Raw genomic sequence first — 20,750 nt, forward strand, 5'->3', positions numbered from 1 at the left:
GACAGCTACTTGTGTTATTCTCACTTCATGATGTAGCCAATAAGTTCTGACCTCACTATCTGAGCTAGGCTGATTAATGCAGACTAAACTTAGAAGTATGTTATGTGTACAGCACCCCCGGTCTACTCCCCACCCCCTTGGAGAGCTGGTTGTTAAACATTTACCAGCACACTATTGATTCTAGGGCACACTGAAGGGCATTGGATTTGTCTCTGCTCTACTGCCATTGGCTCAAGTCTCCATCAGTTGTGTTGCTATTTCCAATAGCCACCACTTTGTAGACTCCAATTTGTAAGGTCTGGATTCTAGTCATACTTCTGACATTTATGGCCATAAGACCCTATGCAAGTCACTTAACCTTAATGTCTCAGTGACCCAGGAACAACTAATGTGGAAATACGTTTATTATGATTGTACGTGTACAGCCTATATCAGATTGCTTGCTGTCTTGGGGAGGGAGAAAAAATTTGAAACTCAAAATCTTATAAAAGTGAATGTTGAAAACTATCTTTACATGTAACTGGAAAAAATAAAATACTATTAAATGGAGAGTATAAGTTGTATAGAAGGTTCAGTGATAGAGGTAATCCTTCATAGGGAGGGGAGTTCTCTAGGCCAACAAAATCACACGTATGAAAGGAAAAATAAAATAAATTACCTGATTAATGAGATACATTCTGAAATTAAGCTTGAATTTATCTACAGCTATTGTTTTCCATGTCTAGACTTAAAACAAATGTTTGGGGTCATTTAGTATAAATCCTTTTGTATCCAAAGATTCAATGACAATATATTTGGACAGATGCCGCAGATATGAAATGACCCTGACGAGACCTCACTGCTGCTGTCTCAATAGTTGCAGCAGAGTCCTAGCAAACTGTCTTTGTATCACTGCCTCTCAAGGGCCCTTAGAAAAGATGATGCTTTGAGATGCTCAGGGGGCCTGGACCTGACAGAGGCATCAGGGAAAAAGCTGTCAGGAACAAAATCTAAGAGCACTTTGCTGCACTGAAGCGATGTCTGTATGACAAGGCAGACATCACATGCTGGGTTGGATGCTTAGGAAAACCAGATGACAGCAGGCTACCCAATAAGCTGTCATACAGAGAGCCGAAGTGGGATAATTGCCAGTAAGGAGGGAACAAGAAACACATCTGAAACTTCAAGCGCAGATAAGATAATAATGAAAATGATGTTGGTTATAGTTTTACAATGCTCCTCCTTTTCCAAAGCCCTTTTTACAGCTGTTGTCTCATTTTATCTTCATAATGCTCCTGGGAAGTAAGTAGAATAGATATTAAAAGAACACAGAAACTCAGAAGTGGCAGAAGGGACCTCCAAGGTCAAACAAGACTTAAAGAGGAATCTCCTCTTTGGTCCCCTTTGAAGTTCCTGTTGTAGTGATGGGGCCCGTCATCTCCTGCTATGTTTCAAGTCACTTTGGGATGATTATAATCAGCGCGTGCCGGTAAAGTTTTAACGGTCTTCCCCCTCCCAAATTTATAGTTTTGTCATGGTAAATTGGGCAATTTTTTTGTCTTAAGTCTCACCTAGCCCTTAGTCATAGAATGGGCATTGCTTCAGACAGACTGAGACCTAGAAAAGACCTTAATTTAGAAAGGCCAAGGTCACCAATTGCATCCTGCGCCACTGATGGTCATCTTGACCTTTGTCTAGTCACTGGACTTCAGTGGTTCTGGAGGAGAGAGTGGGGCTATTGACTTTGTGCAGCTCTGCCTCACTTAAATCCAATTCATGCTTGAGTCAAGACATCACCCTGTGATATCATTGGTTCTCTTCTAAAGTGAAGGATAAATAAAAAACAATAACAACAAACAGTTTTCTGAAGGAAAAAAAAATAAACTCTACACAGGCCCGCACTTTTAAGTTTAATATGCGTAATTAACATTTTATTCATCATTGTCTTTTCTTACCTTAACCATTATTAATTTTATTGTTTATTGCAGAAAAACAAGACATTCAAGTAAAATATTCCAGAAGAACATACTATGATTGATTTACAATTCAAGTGTAAAACTTCATCATAATTTTCCCTTGTGTTTTACCTCACTGATCAATCTGTAATTACTCTGAGAGTAGAATTACACAGCATGGTAGTGTTCATAAATATTTCTTGTGTTCAGTTTTGCTTTTTCACATTCAATATGATAACGTTTGACAATCATTAAAAATATATAATTCTATTATTCCTTACATAAAGTGAACACAAAGCAGTGAAACATATAAATTAAACATAAATTTGACATTTATGAAAGAGAGCAACTTTTATACTGAATAAACATGTTGGAAAAAAACTAGCAGTTAATTTTACATATTTGTCACTCTTCATTCTTTACACAAAAAGGATATTACATAAGAAGATAATAGGGCAACAGACAAGATAGTGCTCCTTTTTAACAAGGGACAAACTTCAGAATGAATAAAATCACAACTGACTTTATCCCTATAACATAAGCCAAATGTCTCAAGTAAGAAATGTATTTCCTTTATCCTTATCATGAGCAACCAAATTTTCTTTTAATACTGTATGAATTTCCGTTTTTACATACAAGAATCAGATTGTCCAAAATGCAAATTTTCACATCACACTAGGTCTCACAACCTTGTATTTCAAATTACAATTGTGCTGTTGGGTTTAACCTACTGGTTCCTTAAATAACTTCACAAATATTTATTAAAAACAGAGAATGTACTTCTTATGGATCAAGTGGGGCTTTATTAAGATGGCAGTAAATGTTTTTTTGGGGGGAATAGTATAGGAGTAGAAGTTTTCAATGCAAGTATATTCAGAAGATTTGCTGTTCAAATTTTTTTTCAAAACAAGTTGGAAGAATATGATAAAAGTCCCTGAATTAAAAATCCAAAATTGTACTGTGTCATCAACATATACAACAGGATACATTGTCCCTCCTATACCTGATTCTGGACAGTGGATATTCTTTCCATTCAAACAAACACTGAATTCTACATGGTCTTATGCAATCCCCACAACATCTCCCTCCTGCCGAAGATTGTTTGCTGGCAACCTATTCATTTCCTCATTGTCGTGGTAGAGGGCTCCATCATTCCTCATCACAAGGCTATGTATGCAGTTCTTGGTGAGTAAAATCTATTCAAATTAACTTTTTGAATTACAGCTCCAATGCCCCAGATCGCAATTGATTGGATTTTGATTCGAAGTGGCTTTTGTTCTTGATGCAAAGGTGCATTGACTAAATAGCCTCCTCTTCCACCTATTCTTCTTCCATTTTTGACAATGACAACATCTGTTCCCATGTGCCGTCTGTCCAGCTGCACCGCCCGCATCTCATTCAGCGGGATGTGACCAGTCTGGCGTCGCCAAAGCAGTGCAGACAGCAGAAGATCGAGGCTGCCATCATTCTGGGGCTGCCCCGGGGGCCTGGGTGCAGGGTCAGGCCTATTTATCATTTTCTTACTTATAACAAAATAATAAATCAAATCTGGATTTGCTGATTTCCATCTGAGGTGTAAATGGTCAAACTGAAAATTTAATAATTGGGAGCCAGTTTGAGCTGGCTCCAGCATACCCTTGGTTCTAACTATTCTGAAAGTTTTCCTTAAACCAAGCCAAAATCTACTTCTTTATAACTTCCACACATCATTTCTAGCCCTGCCTTTTGGGATTCTACTCAACAGAAATTAACCCAGGGGTCCTTGATATTTTAAGTTGGGGTGAGTAATTCCTTTCAGCACTCAATGGGAGTCTCCAGTAGCTATTACCAGCACCATGCAAAATACCCTGTAGCTTCAATGAGCCTCAAAGAGGTATTTAGCCACACTAGAGGGGGCAGGGCAGAACTGGTGACCTTTGCCCTCAAATCCTAGCTACATTTAGATCATTGTCACATTGAGCAAATCCAAGATCTTCACCTACTAGAAGATAGACGATCAGCCTTTCTTCCATGTGCCTTCACATCTAGAAGCTAAACATTTGCTGTTCCTTCAACAATTTCTCCTATAACATGGTCTTCACTCTTCTCTGGACATGTTCCCGCTTGTCATTTTCCTTCCTGAAATGTGGGATCTAGAAGAGAACAGAATACTCCAGCAGTTGCCTGACCAGGGCACCATAAAGGAGAAATCTTATGTCCCTCATTCTGCACAAAATGCTTCTCTTAGGGTAGTCTAAGATGAAGTTATTTTTAACTGACATCATGCTATTGTGCCATAGCATTCCTCACAGTCCAATAAGCCCTCCCTCTCCCCCTTTGCAAATCAGGAAATTTGTCTTCTTTAGTCCTGGTACACTGAACAGGTAAAGAGACTAAGACACAGCAGTCTGAATCTGGGACAAGTCATTTGTGTTCACTAGGCAAGTTTTGAAAATGGCATCTCCCTGCATTTGAAAATTGAGTAATCTCCTTTGTGTCACCATCTACTTAGCTTAGTGCTGCTACCATAAGGGTCAACCATATGGCACAAGGGTATAGGAAATATTTTTTGATTGATGGGTGGCTCCAAATAACTGCTTATGTATCACAGAGAGCAGAATTGTCTGGATTTTAAAAATATATGCATTTATAAAAAGGAAAAGAGATAATGTAGTGAAGTGAATTGAGAGTTGGCCTCAGCCAAGAAGACCTGGGTTAAAGTCCAGTTTCTGGTGTATACTGGCTATGACTCTGGACAAGTCATTTAAAGACTCAGTGCCACAGATAGCTAAGACTATAAATTGCAGAGCAGGGTCAACTTGCATTTCCTCATCGGGAGTTCCCTAAGCCAATGAAATCATAGGTTCACTCTCATTTGATCCTATCCTATAGAATGAAATTTAAAAATCTTTTATCAAGCCACACTTTAGTCTGGTATCTACCTTACTCACCTCTAATTCTGGTTCTGTTAACCTCACAAACCAGTTAGTGGAGTAGCTGAAACTACAACTCAGGTCTCCTTCCTCTAGACCAGGAGTTAACCTTTTTTGTTTTAATGATGATCTGATGAAGCCCTTGGACCCCTTCTCAGAATAATGTTTTACAAGCATAAAATAAAATAATATTATTACAAAAGAAACTAAATATGTTGAAATATATTTATAAAAAAATTAAAACAAGTTCAGCCACCTCAGGTTAAGAACCTCTCTTCTAGACTAATATCTCCAAAGTAGGGGTCAGGCCCCCCAAGAAGCTGTGGCATAAACTTACAGAATGTGTAATCAACCAGTTGGAGGTTTCCCAAATGGGTCTTGTTTCCACAACAATCACACCTATCCTTCACCCAATTCTACCCATTAAGAACACATTCTACCCTGTCCCAGGTGTTGTAAAAGCTCTTAGCCTTCCCTCTTCTTATCTAGATGTTAGTCCTTCAAGGTAGTTATAACTTAACCCTAATTCAGGGACCCAAGCTGCAGCCCCTCTAGTACCATATGGTAAAATCCACTGCCCTACAATCCCTCACCAGCATACCCACTGGGGGAAAATATTATTAATAGAGGAGTTTAGGCAAAAAGTTTGGTCACCATTGCTGAAGATTACACCAACCCTAAAGCAATAAGAATTAGCCATGGCAGAAAATCCATTGTAGTATGTGGCTATATGGAAGAAATTTTTCCTTCAGAGTAACCAGCAACTGAAAGTCTCAGAGAAGCCACAAACAGCACCAAAATCTTTGAAAAGGAGGTAGGAAGCAGAGTTGCTCCCCAAAGAATCCATGTGACTTATGCTTAGTGTGGAAAGGGCTATTAGTCACTGCATTGGCCTTTTGGGCTCCATATCTCCCGTCTAGAGGCTGATCTTCTATCAGAAACATCATGTTCAGAAACAAAGAAAACAGAGAGAGGAAAAAGAATAGAGAAGAGAAGAGAGAGAAGAGAAGAGAAGAGAAGAGAAGAGAAGAGAAGAGAAGAGAAGAGAAGAGAAGAGAAGAGAAGAGAAGAGAAGACAGAATAAAGGGAAGGGAGAGGGGGAGAGAGGGGGGGAGGAGAGAGGCCGGGAGAGAGAGCGAGGTGGGTGGGGATGGGAATGCAGCTAGTTTTGTCCATAAGTCAAATAGAGGCTCATCCATGTCATAAGAACTAAGAGGTATTTGGTAAGGTTGCCATATCTCCACCGCTGGCCCTACAACAGTACCAGAATTTCCCAAAATTGCTGTCATAAGACCTTGAAAGCTTTGGTTAAAATTTAAATGCTTTCTGGATGGTCCAACTCAGTTTTAACAAGCATCTATGAGGTACCTACCATATATACAAGGCACAACGCTGGGCACTGGGGATACTAAAACAAAACAAAATAAAATCCAAATAGTTCCTGCCCTCAGGGAGCTTATTCTACTGGGGAGAGTAAGAACACAACATGTATTTTACAGAGAAGTAAATAGAAAACATAAATGTAGCTTGCTGGCTTAAAGAGTGTTTCCAGGGAGATTTGGAAGTACGGAAGTAGCTGTAGCAACTGAGCAGACTTTTGGCCGGTGTTTTTTGAGAAAATGAGGGATGAGAAAGATTGATCTTGACTGAGTCAGAAAGATGGAAAGAAGGAACTGATTGAAGCTAGATCCATGAGACCCCTATACCGCGCCCCCCCCCCCCCCCCCGCTGTGCTTGGCTTAGCTAAGACAGATCCTTTGCCTCCTTCTTCCTCCCAATGTTTTCAGTAACACCAAATTTAAAACATCCCGGGTTCTGTGTACTTTCCGTAAAAGCCGACTCAGTTCCCTTGGCTACTTCTGATGTTCCGAATCTCTTTGGAAATCCTCACTAACCTGGAAAGCCAGGGCTACATACTGAGTGTCAACATTTTGGAGGGCTGCTGAACAAGCAAATCCCAACCACATTCAAGCTATGCTGTCATAGCAACTCACGGTAATACCAGGAAGGATTTGCAAGGATCTAATTGTCAAGGACTCAATGACATGATCTCAGTTTATCAGCTTTAGGGGCCATGTTGACAATTATCTCCCCCATTATATTGTAAACTTCTTCAAGGCAGGAACTGTCTTTTACCTTTCTTTGCACAGCGCCTGCCGTATAATAATAGGCATGTAATAAAATGCTAACTGACCTTCAAGAGGTATCCTATTGAGGAAATCTCCCTCTTGGAGGCCAGTGACCAGATCTTGAACGCAAGAACTATTGATTTCTTGGGAATCCTTAACCTTAGGATCTCTCAAACTGTGAATTAACTCCAAGGCTAATAAATTACAATCTTGGGATCTTTTCTCTCAGGCTACTCGCATGCACCTGTCTACCACACCATGTGCTTCTGCAAAAACTCTATCAACACCTTAGCTGATGATGCTACAAAAATCTTCATCAAGGAAAGTCTATTTTTAAAAACCCTAATCTCTGACTTATGTTCAGAAAAGGAAATAAAAATTCAGAAGGCAGACAGGAACTTAAAGTTCATGAATTCTCCTGTAAGGCTACAGGGCATAGGGTAGCTCACCATTTGCTTTTCTGACCCTTCCTGGTAGGCGTGAGGGAAACTGCACATAGGCACAGGATTATCTGTGCCCATGTTTTGCCTCCCCTGACCCCAGCTATACCCAGAAAGCAGGTCTAGAACTCCAAGGACTAGAGATAGAAAAATGTGATCTTGCTTTTAGAGACCATGGAGGAGGGGCAGTTCTTCTGAAAAGAGTCTGGTCCTCCCTGACTCTCAGTCCCCAGATATCTTGGAGTCAGTTACAGTGACCCGGAATCAATGGCAGGAACTGTTTTTCGTCTCAGCAAGAAGCCCAGGTGTATTCCCACTTCCAAGGGAAGTGACTTTCAGGTGAAGGTCCACTCCTATAATGTCACTGAATTGATCAGTCTCCCCTAACCAACCCCCCTTACAAAAATAATTTGGGGGATAAGGAGAGCATTAAAAGCTAGTGGGGAGGGGAGTCCTGAAAGTCCTCTTGTTGGTGAAGAAAGCTAGGGAATCCTAGAGGCAGAAGTGAGAGCATCCTAGTCAAGTGAAAAGACTCAGAGAGAGGCAAGAGATGGAATATTCTCTATGTTGTTGTTGTTAGTCATATGTGACTTTTTGTAACCCCACTTGGGGTTTTCTTGGCAAAGATACTAGAGTGGTTTAGCCATTTCTTTCTCCAGCTCATTTTATAGATGAGGAAACTGAGGCAAACAGAGTTAAGTGACTCATCCAGCATCACATAGCTAGTGTCTGAGGTCAAATTTGAACTCAGGTCTTCTGGAAGTGCCCAGTGCTCTATCCATTGTGCCACCTAGCTGCCCAAAGAATGCCCTATAGAGCAAATAGCAAGCGAACCAGTATGGCTGGAAGGCAGAGGGCTAGAGTATATAAGAGAGTAACATACAATAAGTCAGGAAAGATAGGATGTAGCCAGATTGTGAAAGAGTTTCAATATCACCCAGAGAGGTTTGTGTTTTACCTCAGGGGCAAGAGGGAGACACTGAACGTTCTTGAGTAGGGGTAGACGTGCACTTTAGGAATAGTGATTTGGCAGCTACATAAAGGACAGATTGTACGCAGTTGAATAAGTTGTTCCAATGTTGTCTCCCTGATTAGATTGTAAACTCCTTGAGGGCAGAGATTTATGGGCTTTTCTTTGAATCTATAGGACTTAGCACAGTTAGAGCACGTAATAGGTGTTTAATAAATGCTTTTTTTGATTGACTCTCCAGGGAAGCCTTCCCAAATACCCTCAGTCATTAGTACTCTCTCCCCGCCTCGGTTTACTTTGTATTGTACTAATTCATGCACCCTTGTGCATGTCCCTGTTCTCCCACCAGCCCCACCTCATGCCCACCTGGAATGGAAGCTCTTCCAGCCTGGGACTGTTTTATTTTTGTCTCTGTATCCTCAGCATTTAACATATTGCCTTTTCCTTTGGAGTAGTCTGATCAGCTTTGTGGTTTTTTGATTTGAATGTTAAGATGTCTAGCACTGGGTCTAGAATCAGGCCTTTTGAGTTCAAATATACCTTCAGACACACTAGCTGTGTGACCCTAGACAAGTTCTTAACCTCTGCCTCAGTTTCCTCATCTGTAAAATGTGGATAATAAATACCTCTCAGGGTTGTCGTGAAGCTCAAATGAGATAAGTGTAAAGTGCTTAGCATAGTACATACCCATAGTGGGCACTACATAAATGTCAGCAATTATTATCATCATTATGCCTAAGAATAGAAAAGAATAATGTGAAGTTTCACAAAGGCCATTACAATGGGAATGCAAAGGATAGCTTCTCCCTCTGTGAACTTGCCCAGGTCTCCATTATTTTCCATGCCTCATTTTCTCCATCTGGTAAGTGAAGTGGTTGGCTTAGATGATCTCTAAAGGCCCCTCCAGATCTAACATTCTATGAGTAGGATTTATTTTCTGCTAAATCGCACAACTGTTTAGTACTATGTTATGGTGTTTTTTGTGCATTATACAAGGGACTTAAAAAGAAACCCAAAGCCCTTTTCCTAGGCTCCATGGAAAAACTCAAACCTTCTCCTTGTGCTCTGAATGTTGTGAGCATGCCTTGTCCCTACTCTTGGTTTGCTCGGTGCCGTACAGTACATTACATGTGCTGATATATGGGGGGGACACACACAATGCAGGCTTTGTAGAGGGCAGCTGGCACTGGGCATATGCACAGTGTGTTCTGGGGGCAGGCCCCGTGCCCTGGGCCCTTGCCCCATGATTGCCAGCCACTGAGAAAAGCTGAAAATGAGTCTCTTTTATTATTTCTTCAGATTTGTAGGCGGCTGAAAGAAGCATTCTACTCATCCCTGTGAGTGATGCCATTGGGTCAGGAAAAGAAGAGGTGGAATAACTAAATAGCTTCTCCCTGGACAAATGATTGGGACATGTCCCATCCCCATCCTTTGCTGAAACCCTGGAGAAATGAAATCTCTGGAAAACAGTCCTTTTAATCATAAAGTCCTAAAAATTCCTTATTGATCTTTGCAAAGGACCTCACCTCTAGATCCACATAAATTACCCCTGCCTGGTTTGCACATTGCAGACACTTTATAAATACATAAGGAATAAATGAATGAATCTTATGGATTTTTTAAAGAAAACTTCCTTTTTTCCCTCACTTCTGAGGGAATATCTACCAAAGCAACTGTTTGAAGGCCAGCTCCTTTCAGGGGCCTGAGCATCATTCAGGGGCCTGAGCTCAATAATTATTTATTCCATACCTACTATGGGGAAGGCACTGTGCTAGGAGCTATAGAGCAAATAAATATGAATAGGGCATTGTCTTCACCTTCTGGAAATTTATAGTTTAAACATTGCAGATCATCACCAGACATTTCTTTGAAAAAATGCATTCCCACTTCTTTGTGGCATCGAAGATGCTGCACCTTCTCTTTCGAAGGCCACCCTGATCTCTCCCTATTCTGATGTCTCACAGCATTTGTTGTCTGGTCCGCTGGCCTGGCATTAACAAGTTATCTATTGACATTCATTCTCACTTAATTGCTTTGTATGAATGCCTTTTTTTTCTCAATGGCATTATAAGATCCTCGAAAAGTCAGTGACCTTATGAATTTGGCTTCTTTGGAATTTAATTAAAATATTCTTCTGAGAGGCACTGCTGAATTCAAATCCTGCCTTTGACATACTACTTTATGACCTACTTTATGACCCTGGGCAAGGGCCCCAGGAAACTAAGTTACAGATAAGTTTTAGATCTTCATTGTGAGCTCCTTGAGGACAGGAACTGACTTTTGCCTTTCTTTGTGTAACCAGCACTTAACAAAATATTTGGCACTTGGTAGGTGCTTAATAAATACTTATTGACTAACTAATTACGTTGGTAGAAGCTTCCACACCAGGAATGAAAACATAGGTCTTCTCACCCCTTAGAAAATCTTATTCCTAATTAAAATGTTTCCACAGAATGGGAAATATTTCTTGGTCTGTGTTGGATGACATAATCCGAGCTCTGTGTATTAAACGTGTGAGGCTCCCAGAATCTTCAATTCAAGTCAGTTAACATCCATTAGGGCCAGTTAAACCAGTCCTGTGAAATCTGTAGAACTGGGAGACCTAGTCTATCCTCTGGGCAAACAGACTGCACCATTCAGTTTGACCGACAGATAATAGCTAAAAATATTCATTTCTTGGAGCCATTTTACTGCTTTACGTGTAATCATGGCCTCAATTAACCCAAAGCCTTGTGCCACTAATCTGGGAGAAATAATCCCTATTTGGACAGAGCCAGGAATCCCATCAGAAGACTGGCTCCGTAACATAACATAATTGCTACACTAATGTAAAAGAAAAGCCCACTAAAAGGATGCCAAACTTGGGGCAATCTAAAAACCAGAAGAACAGATAATGAAACACATCTTCTTCCCTTTGACAGAGAGTCAAATGGTGCCTATCAGATTTAGTCACTGAATTATCTGTTTTTCTTAACTTTTTCTTTCTTTCAAGAAAGGGAGATTACTGTTTCAAGGTGGGAGTGGGGAATATGTAGAAAAATGACACCATATAAAAACAAACAGCAACAATAATTTTTCCCTAAAGAAGCCAGTTCAGATTATGAATAAGGAGAGAGGATCATAAGTATAGTTTTCTCCTTGAGAAAAAAAAAACAGACAAATAAGAAATTTATTTTTCTTCATTGAAACATCTATAAACTACAACCTGACAGAGTGATTCTGTAACTCGTGGCTTCAAGGGTCATTTACATAAGACTCTCCTTATTGATGGAGATTAATTATTCAATACTTTGTGCTCCTGTGAGGGTTGGAGATGGTAAAATCTGGAGAAAAGAGATATGCAAGACTTCTGCCTTTCAGCTTCAAGAGAAAAGAAACATGGCTCCGATCTTCCTTCAGGTCCCTGAAGGGAGAAAAAGTCTCTGGGAAGAAGCTGACATATGGAGGAGCCAGAAATCTTTATCATGTTGGCTCTGAAAGGCAGAAGGGGGAAGATAGATGATCTGGATCTCTCTTTTCTCCACTTCCCATCAACTCCACTCTTCACATAGATGTGGAACATTGAGTAATCAATCTCCACCAGGGTGGAGAATCTTATGTAAATGGTCCTTTGAGCCATGGGTTACAGTTCTATGACTTGGATCTTTGAGCACACTGATGCTATTATCAATAAAATTCACAACACATCCTTTACTGCCCATCCAGATACATATGGCTACTAAACAAACATAGGAAATATTATTAGGTGGCTAGTGGATCTACCAGCGGACCTGAATTCAATTAAGCCTCAGATACTTACGAGCTGTGTGACCCTGGGCAAGTCACTTAACCACTGTCTGTCTCTGTTTCCTCATATGAAATATGGGACAATAATAAGCATTTATTTCCTAGAGTTGTTATAAGGATCAAGGGAAATATTTGTAAAGCATTTAGCAAATTGTAAAATGATCCATAATTGCTATTTATTATTATTAATGTTATTATTTCAATTATAAGGGTCTAAGATGGTTATTCATCTCTTATGAATCAAAGTCATACTCAGGGCAGGTTAACCAGAGCTTTGTTGCCAGATGCTGAAATTTAAAGGAATATGTCAGTATTTCTACTACTTTGGCAGGTAGAAACAACTGACTTTAGCATGAAGTTAACAAACATAAACAATTAAACCAGGAAGTTGCTTGATATCGATTCCCCTCAACCCCTGTGGCTGCACCTTCAGTGAGCTCCTCCCCAGTCTCAGACCACCCTACTCCCAACCTGCCCTAACAGGAGTGTCCCCAGAAATGGTTTGACAGTGTCTTGGGTTCTCTGTCTTTTCCTTATGTGATATCCCTGGGCCTTTTCTTGCAGGCTCTCTCTGCCTCAAGGTCAATTTCTCTCCAGAGTACTTACTCTTCTCACTTCAGCTGAATTGCTCTTTAAAAATTGATTGAGGGTGCCTTCTCTTCTGCTTTCCCCCATGCATTTTGTGGTGTTTTCCCAGGCATAAAACTTGCTAGCTATGGCTGTTTTTAATATCTTGCTAACATCAAAATGAGAGGCAGCATGATGCAGCACAGTGGTTCCTGGACCTTTCGGATCATGTAACACATCCTTAAAATTTTTGTGAGTTCACATCCAAATATATGTATGTGCATTTATAAATTATATCCATATGCTACTGAACTAATATATTATGTACTTATAAAACACATAAAACTAAAATAGAAATTAAATAGTATAAAGTGGGGAGAAAATGACATCTTAAAATATTTAATTTTGTTTATGGAACTGTACAAACCCCCTTTTTGTCCTATCAAAAATTAATGTATTTACATATAACATAGATAAAATTATGTTAATAATTAAAATGATAACATGCTAGTGAAGGTAATGAGACTAAATATGCTTTATTATCTGGCTTAATACTTTTTGATACACTAAGTCAAGGGTCTGGTTCTAAATTCGGTTTAATTTTGATACTTAGTTTTAATGTCTTCATATCTGGTAAAGATAATTCACAAAGATACTAAGATCCCAGCAGAAGAAGTACATCATTGACTAGATATCATGATGCTCATTTTTCTTCTTCTTTTTTTTTTTTTAGCATTTTTATTTAAAGTTTTGAGTTCTAAATTCTATCCCTTCCTCCCTCCCCTCTCCACTCCCTGAGAAGGTAAACAATCAGATATAGGTTATACATGCACAATTATGTAAAACATTTCTGTATTAGTCGTTTTTTACAAGAAGACTCAAATAAAGGGAAAAAATGAAGGTGAAAACTAGCATGCTTCAGTCTGTATTCAAACAATATCGGTTCTTTCTCTGGAGGTGGATAGCATGCTTCATCATTAGTCCTTTAGATCACTGTATTGCTGAGAAGAGCTGTCATTCACAATTCTTCATCCGACAATATTGTTGTTACCGTGTACAACATTCTCCTGGTTCTGTTCACTTCATTATGCATCAGTTCATGTAAAAGTCTTCCCATGTTTTTCTGAAATCATCCTGCTTGTCATTTCTTATGGCACAATAATATTCCATTGCATTCATATGCCCCAGCTTATTTAGCCATTCCCCAATTGATGGCCATCCCTTCAGTTTCCAGTTCTTCGCCACTACAAAAAGAACTGCTATAAGTATTTTTGTACAAATAGGTTCTTTCCCACTTTTTTAGATGTCTTTGGGATATAGACCTTGAAGAGGTATTGCTGGGTCAAAGGGTATGCACAGTTTTATAGCCATTTGCACATAGCTCCAAATTGCTTTCCAGAATGTTTGGATCAGGTCACAACTTCATCAACAGCACATTAGTGTCTGAGTTTTCCCTCATCCTCTCCGACATCCAACATTTTCCTTTTTTGTCATCTTAGCTACTCTGATAGATACGAGGCGGTACCCCAGAGTTGTTTTAATTTGCATTTCTCTTACCAATAGTTATTTAGAGCACTTTTTTCATGATTATAGATCGTTTTGATTTTTTTGTCTGAAAACTGCCTGTTCATGTCCTTTGATCATTCATGGTGCTCATTTTTTCAGTCCAATCCACTAATTATGCAAAGTTTTTTGTGGAAATTTGGCTAGTAAATTCTCATCTTCCCTGATGTCAATCAGTTTTTCTTAAAAACCAGGTAGGTGTACATTTTCATATTTTTGACAAATGAGTTCCCAGTACACTCAACTTTTGTACAGAAGAATTATTTAAACTACTTATTTTTTTGTTTCTATGTTTTTGTGTTTTGTTTTGTTTTGAGGAATGGATTTCCTCTCCCCCCACTCCTACCCTCCACCCCCTTGCCTCTGTTTGGAAGTACAGGAACTAGCCACGGACCCAATCCCACTACTGATTGACATGGGAGCTTTGAGCTTCTCTGCTTCCTGACTAGGGCAGTTTTTCCCTCCTTAGAGAACCTGGTCCCTGCCCTGCCTCCTCCCTGCCCCCCCATCACATTGATATGAACCTAGTAGGGACATCTACCAACTCAGAACTTGTGAGCTCAAGGGATGCACCAGCTTCAGCCTCCCAGTAGCTGGGATTACAGCCATGCCTGGCTGCTCCCATGTTTTTAAGTGTGCAGACATGAAAGTTTTCATAAGTGGCACATTTACATAATTTATAGCAACAGCAACTTAGCATTTATCATGATGGCTTCATACCATCACTGACTAATATCTCAAGGCTCAGTACAAACTTAGGGAAAGGTTCACTATTAATGATAGTGAAGATAACTCCAAATTTCAAGTCACTAGGCTTCAATTTTTGCCTCAATTCTTACCTAGCCTTAATCACTGAATGAATGGGTGTTCTCTCAGACAAACTGAAACCTGGCAAAGCCTTTGGCTTAAAAAGGCCAGGGTCTTCCGCTGTATCCTGGGCCATCACCAGTCCTCCTGACCTATGCCTTGCCACTGGACCCTGATGACTCTGGAGGAGAGAGTGAGGCTGATACCTTTGCACAGCTCTGCCTCACTTAAATCCAATTCACTTGCAAGTCAAGATGCCACCCTCATGATGTCATTGGTTTTCTTTGAGAATGAAGGACGAACAACAACAACAACAGCAGTGAAGATAAGTCTGAATTTCAGATATTCTTGACAAATTCAGGTATTTGGTCAATTTCTTATCAGACCTGATCATTTTTAGCTCATAGCATGGCTGACAAAGAGCTCTCATCAGAAATATTGGCTCTGCTATTGTCTTGTTTACTTGCGCTCATATTAGTCAGTATTGTCTTTGTATTAATTAGTATTATCTTTGATCATGGTTTGGTTTTTTTTTGCAGGTTATGCAATGGAGCAGTGTACTGCAGTAGAAAGAATGTTCAAGGTGAAGCATAGAACCTGTCCTTATTGGGCTTGAGTTCAAATGCTGACTGTCATTTACTACAAGTGTGACCCTGAGCAGCTCATTTAAGCACTCTGGGTCTCAATTTCCTCATCTACAAAATGAAGCAGTTGAGCTAAATCTCTCTTAGGGTCACTTTCAATTCTAGATCTAGGGTCTAATTCATCCACTTGTCCATTTTGTGGAGGTTAGTTTAGTTAAAACTGTATAATATAATCAGTAAATCCACTTAACAAGGTGCATATAAACTGTACTATGGTGTGATAGACTCTGAATGAGTAAGGATACCACTGCCAATATCTTAGGTTTCCTTGCATACCTTATATATTATGTGACCATCTGATACATGAACTGAGGAACAGTGCCTGTGTCAACCCATACATTAAATAGTAGTAGTTTAATTTATTATTTTTATTTTTAGAAAAACATAAGTAGAAATAGAATTTCTAATATTTTCTTCCTGCATGGCAATTGGGGCACCTAGATAGCACAGTGGATGGGCTTAGAATCAGGAAGACTCGTCCTAGAGAAGCATTCCAGGCAGAGAAAATAACACAAGCAAAGGCACGGTAATATGATAATAACTGACATTTATATGTCGCTATTCACTGTTCAGTCATGTCTGAGTCTTTGTGACCCCCATGTTGCCCATGGGGTTTTCTTGGTTTGTCATTCCCTTCTCTGGTTGTATTCAGGCAGAGGTTAAATGACTTGTCAAAGATCACACGGGTAGTGAGTGCCTGAGGTCAGATTGGAACTCCGGTCTCTCTGACTCCAGGCCCGATGCTCTATCCACTGTACCACTTAGCTGCTCAACCGCTTAGATCACATTTGAAAATTTGCAAAGGACTTTAGGTATTGTACTTTATCTCATTTGGGACTTAACAATCCATGAGGTAGATATTATAGGTGTTTATTATCTTGACCTCACAAATAAGGAAACTTAGGCCGACAGAGATGGAGTGACTTGTCTGGGTTCACACAACTAGTAAGTATCAGAAGCAGGATTGGAATCCGGGTCTTCCCAACTCCAAGTCTCGTACTCTATCCACTGTTTGCATGCTACTTCTCAAGGATAGCTGAGGACATGTTCAGGGAAAGTTATGTAGTCCCGTTTAACTGGTCAGTAGAGTACAGAAAGAGGAAGTGTTATAGAAGAGAGACTGAGTCAGGGGACAACAGTCTCAGAATGTCTCTGACATTTAGTAGTGATGTGAACATGGCCAACTGACTTATCCTCTCAGAAAAAGAGAGCTCGTTACAGAAGAGCGCCAGATTTGGAGTCAGGATGTTAGTTCAAATTATATCTCTTTACTATTAATTTCTTATGTGATGTTGGGCAAATCACTTTACTTTTCCAGGCTTTAATTTTCTCATCTGCGTGCTACTACTACTATTACTACTACTACTACTACTACTACTACTACTACTACTACTACTACTACAACGACTATGACTATGACTACGACTATGACTACTATGACTACTACTACTATGACTACTACTACTACAACTACTACTACTATTACTACTACTACAATTACTGCTACTACTACTACTACAATGACTACGACTGACTACTATGACTACTATGACTACTATTATTATGACTACTACAACTACTACTACTATTACTACTACTACAATTACTACTACTACTACTACTACAATGACTATGACTATGACTACTATGACTAATATGACTACTATTATTATGACTACTACTACAACTACTACTACTATTACTACTACTACAATTACTACTACTACTACTACAATGACTACGACTATGACTACTATGACTACTATTATTATGACTACTGCTACTACAACTACTACTACTATCACTACTACTACAATTACTACTACTACTACTACTACTACAATGACTACGACTATGACTACTATGACTAATATGACTACTATTATTATGACTACTACTACAACTACTACTACTACTATTACTACTACTACAATTACTACTACTACTACTACAATGACTACGACTATGACTACTATGACTACTATGACTACTATTATTATGACTACTACAACTACTACTACTATTACTACTACTACAATGACTACTACTACTACTACAATGACTACGACTATGACTACTATGACTAATATGACTACTATTATTATGACTACTGCTACTACAACTACTACTACTATTACTACTACTACAATGACTATGACTATGACTACTATGACTACTGCTACTACAACTACTACTACTATTACTACTACTACAATGACTATGACTATGACTACTATGACTACTATTATTATGACTACTGCTACTACAACTACTACTACTATCACTACTACAATGACTACTACTACTACTACTACAATGACTACGACTATGACTACTATGACTAATATGACTACTATTATTATGACTACTACTACAACTACTACTACTATTACTACTACTACTGTTACTACTACTACAATGACTATGACTATGACTACTATGACTACTGTTATTATGACTACAACTACTACTACTATTACTACTACTACAATTACTACTACTACTACAATGACTATGACTATGACTACTATGACTACTATTATTATGACTACTGCTACTACAACTACTACTACTATCACTACTACTACAATTGCTACTACTACTACTACTACAATGACTACGACTATGACTACTATGACTAATATGACTACTATTATTATGACTACTACTACAACTACTACTACTATTACTACTACTACTATTACTACTACTACTACAAGGACTATGACTATGACTACTATGACTACTATTATTATGACTACAACTACTACTACTATTACTACTACTACAATTACTACTACTACTACTACAATGACTATGACTATGACTACTATGACTACTATTATTATGACTACAACTACTACTACTATTACTACTACTACAATTACTACTACTACTACTACAATGACTATGACTATGACTACTATGACTACTATTATTATGACTACTACTACTACAACTGCTACTACTATTACTACTACTACAATTACTACTACTACTACTACAATGACTACAACTATGACTATGACTACGACTATGACTACTATGACTACTATTATTATGACTACTACTACTACAACTATTACTGCTACTACAACTACTACTATTACTACTACTACAATGACTACGACTATGACTATGACTACGACTACAACTATGACTACTATGACTACTATTATTATGACTACTACTACTACAATTATACTACTACTACTACAATGACTACAACTATGACTGCAACTATGACTACGACTACAACTATGACTACTATAACTACTATGACTACTATTATTATGACTACTACTACTACTACAACTACTACTACTATTACTACTACTACCACTAATACTATTTATATAGCATTTACTATGTGCCATACATGGTGCTAAGTGCTTTATAATAATTACAATGAGGAGATTGGACTCAATGACCTAGAAGATCCCTTCTACCTCTAAGTCTATAATCTAATGAACTTCTCTGAGCCTCAGTTTCCTCATCTGTGAGATGGGAATAATAATCGAATCGAACTCACAGGGTTGCTGTGAGGATCAAATAATGTTATAAAGCAATTTGCAAGCTTTACAGTGATACAGTCACATCAGTTATTATTATTATTATAAAGGAGACTATCATGAGGTTAGGCTAACAAGATAGGTCGGAGGCAGAAGTCAGAGGACCTTGAATGCCGGGTTAAGAAGTTTGGTTTTAATTCTGTAGGTGACGGGAAACGATTGAATTCTTGAGCAGGGCAGGGATGTGATCAGAACTATTCATTAGGAAGGTGATTCAGGCAGCAGTTCGTAGACTATTGGAAGAGACTAAAGCCAGAACCAGTTAGGTGGCTATCAAAACAATCCGGATAACAGGTAGTGATGACTGGAACTAGTTGGATGACCTTAGGAATGATAAGAAAGAGAGGGGCGCAATACATATCACAATGACTGCATTGATAGGACCTGGTGATTGATTGAATGTGGGGACAAGGAGGAAGCGAGGGCAACATAGCTTTGAGATTGAGATTGAGTTCCTGGAAGATTGGTCATGCCATTAAGAGAAATAGGGAAGTTTGGATGAGGCATATCTTTAGGGAAAAGATGAGGAGCTCAGTTTGGGGCAAGGAGGATTTGAATTGCTGGTAGGAGAGCCAAATGGAGATCTCCAGTGAACATTTAGAAATGTACCTCCAGAGCTCAGGAGAGAGGTAGGAGGGATGGGAACCATCCAACTAACCTACCATGATCTGGGTAGACATTCGATACAATATTTTATTTTTTTAATATTAAGTACCTACTACATTCAAAGCACTAAGCTAAGCTACGCACGGTATAAGATGTTTAGAAAAGACTCACCTTCATCTTCATAGAACTTAAAATCTAGAGGAATATGATGCATATATGAGTAATTATAGTACAAAATACTTGTAAGTGCATCAGAAAGCTATACGCAAAGTACTAGTTGAGGTCAAAGCGAGTAAGGGTCATTACTGACCTGGAGGAATTAGGACAATTTCCTGGAAGAGCTAGTATTTAAGATGGACTTCTGAATATGGGTAGGAATTCCGTAGGCAGAAAGTAGAGGAAATCATTTCAGAAGAAACTTCATGGAGGTGGGAAAGTAGGGTGAGTATAAGGAATGCTAACTAGTGTAATGTGCCTGATACATAGAGAATGTGATGAGAAATAATATGAAACAAGGCCAGGAAGGTAAAAATGTGGGTCTTTGAGTGTCGGGGGAAGGATTTTGAATTTTATTTGGTAGGCAGTAGGGAGACATTGCAGGATTTTGTGGAAAGGAGTGATTTAACTAGAGCCATGTATAGGTGCTAGGAAAGATAATTTCCTAGCTGAGAAAGATAAAGGGGGGAGGGTAAAGAAAGGAATTTCATGTTAACAGGTTATTACAACAGTCCAGGCAGTGGAAAGACTTACATGAACTGATGCAAAATGAAGTGAGCAGAACCAGGAGAACATTGTACACAGTAAGAGAAAACTCGTACGA

The 20,750-nt window shown here is 39.0% G+C and overlaps 1 pseudogene; it reads right to left on the bottom strand.

The window, feature by feature from the left end:
- Window positions 1–2,807: 2,807 nt before the first annotated feature.
- LOC118859179 lies at window positions 2,808–3,398 on the bottom strand (annotated as a pseudogene).
- Window positions 3,399–20,750: the final 17,352 nt, after the last annotated feature.

This window comes from Trichosurus vulpecula, chromosome 8 (genome assembly GCF_011100635.1).
Source record: "Trichosurus vulpecula isolate mTriVul1 chromosome 8, mTriVul1.pri, whole genome shotgun sequence".
Taxonomy (NCBI): Eukaryota; Metazoa; Chordata; class Mammalia; order Diprotodontia; family Phalangeridae; genus Trichosurus; species Trichosurus vulpecula.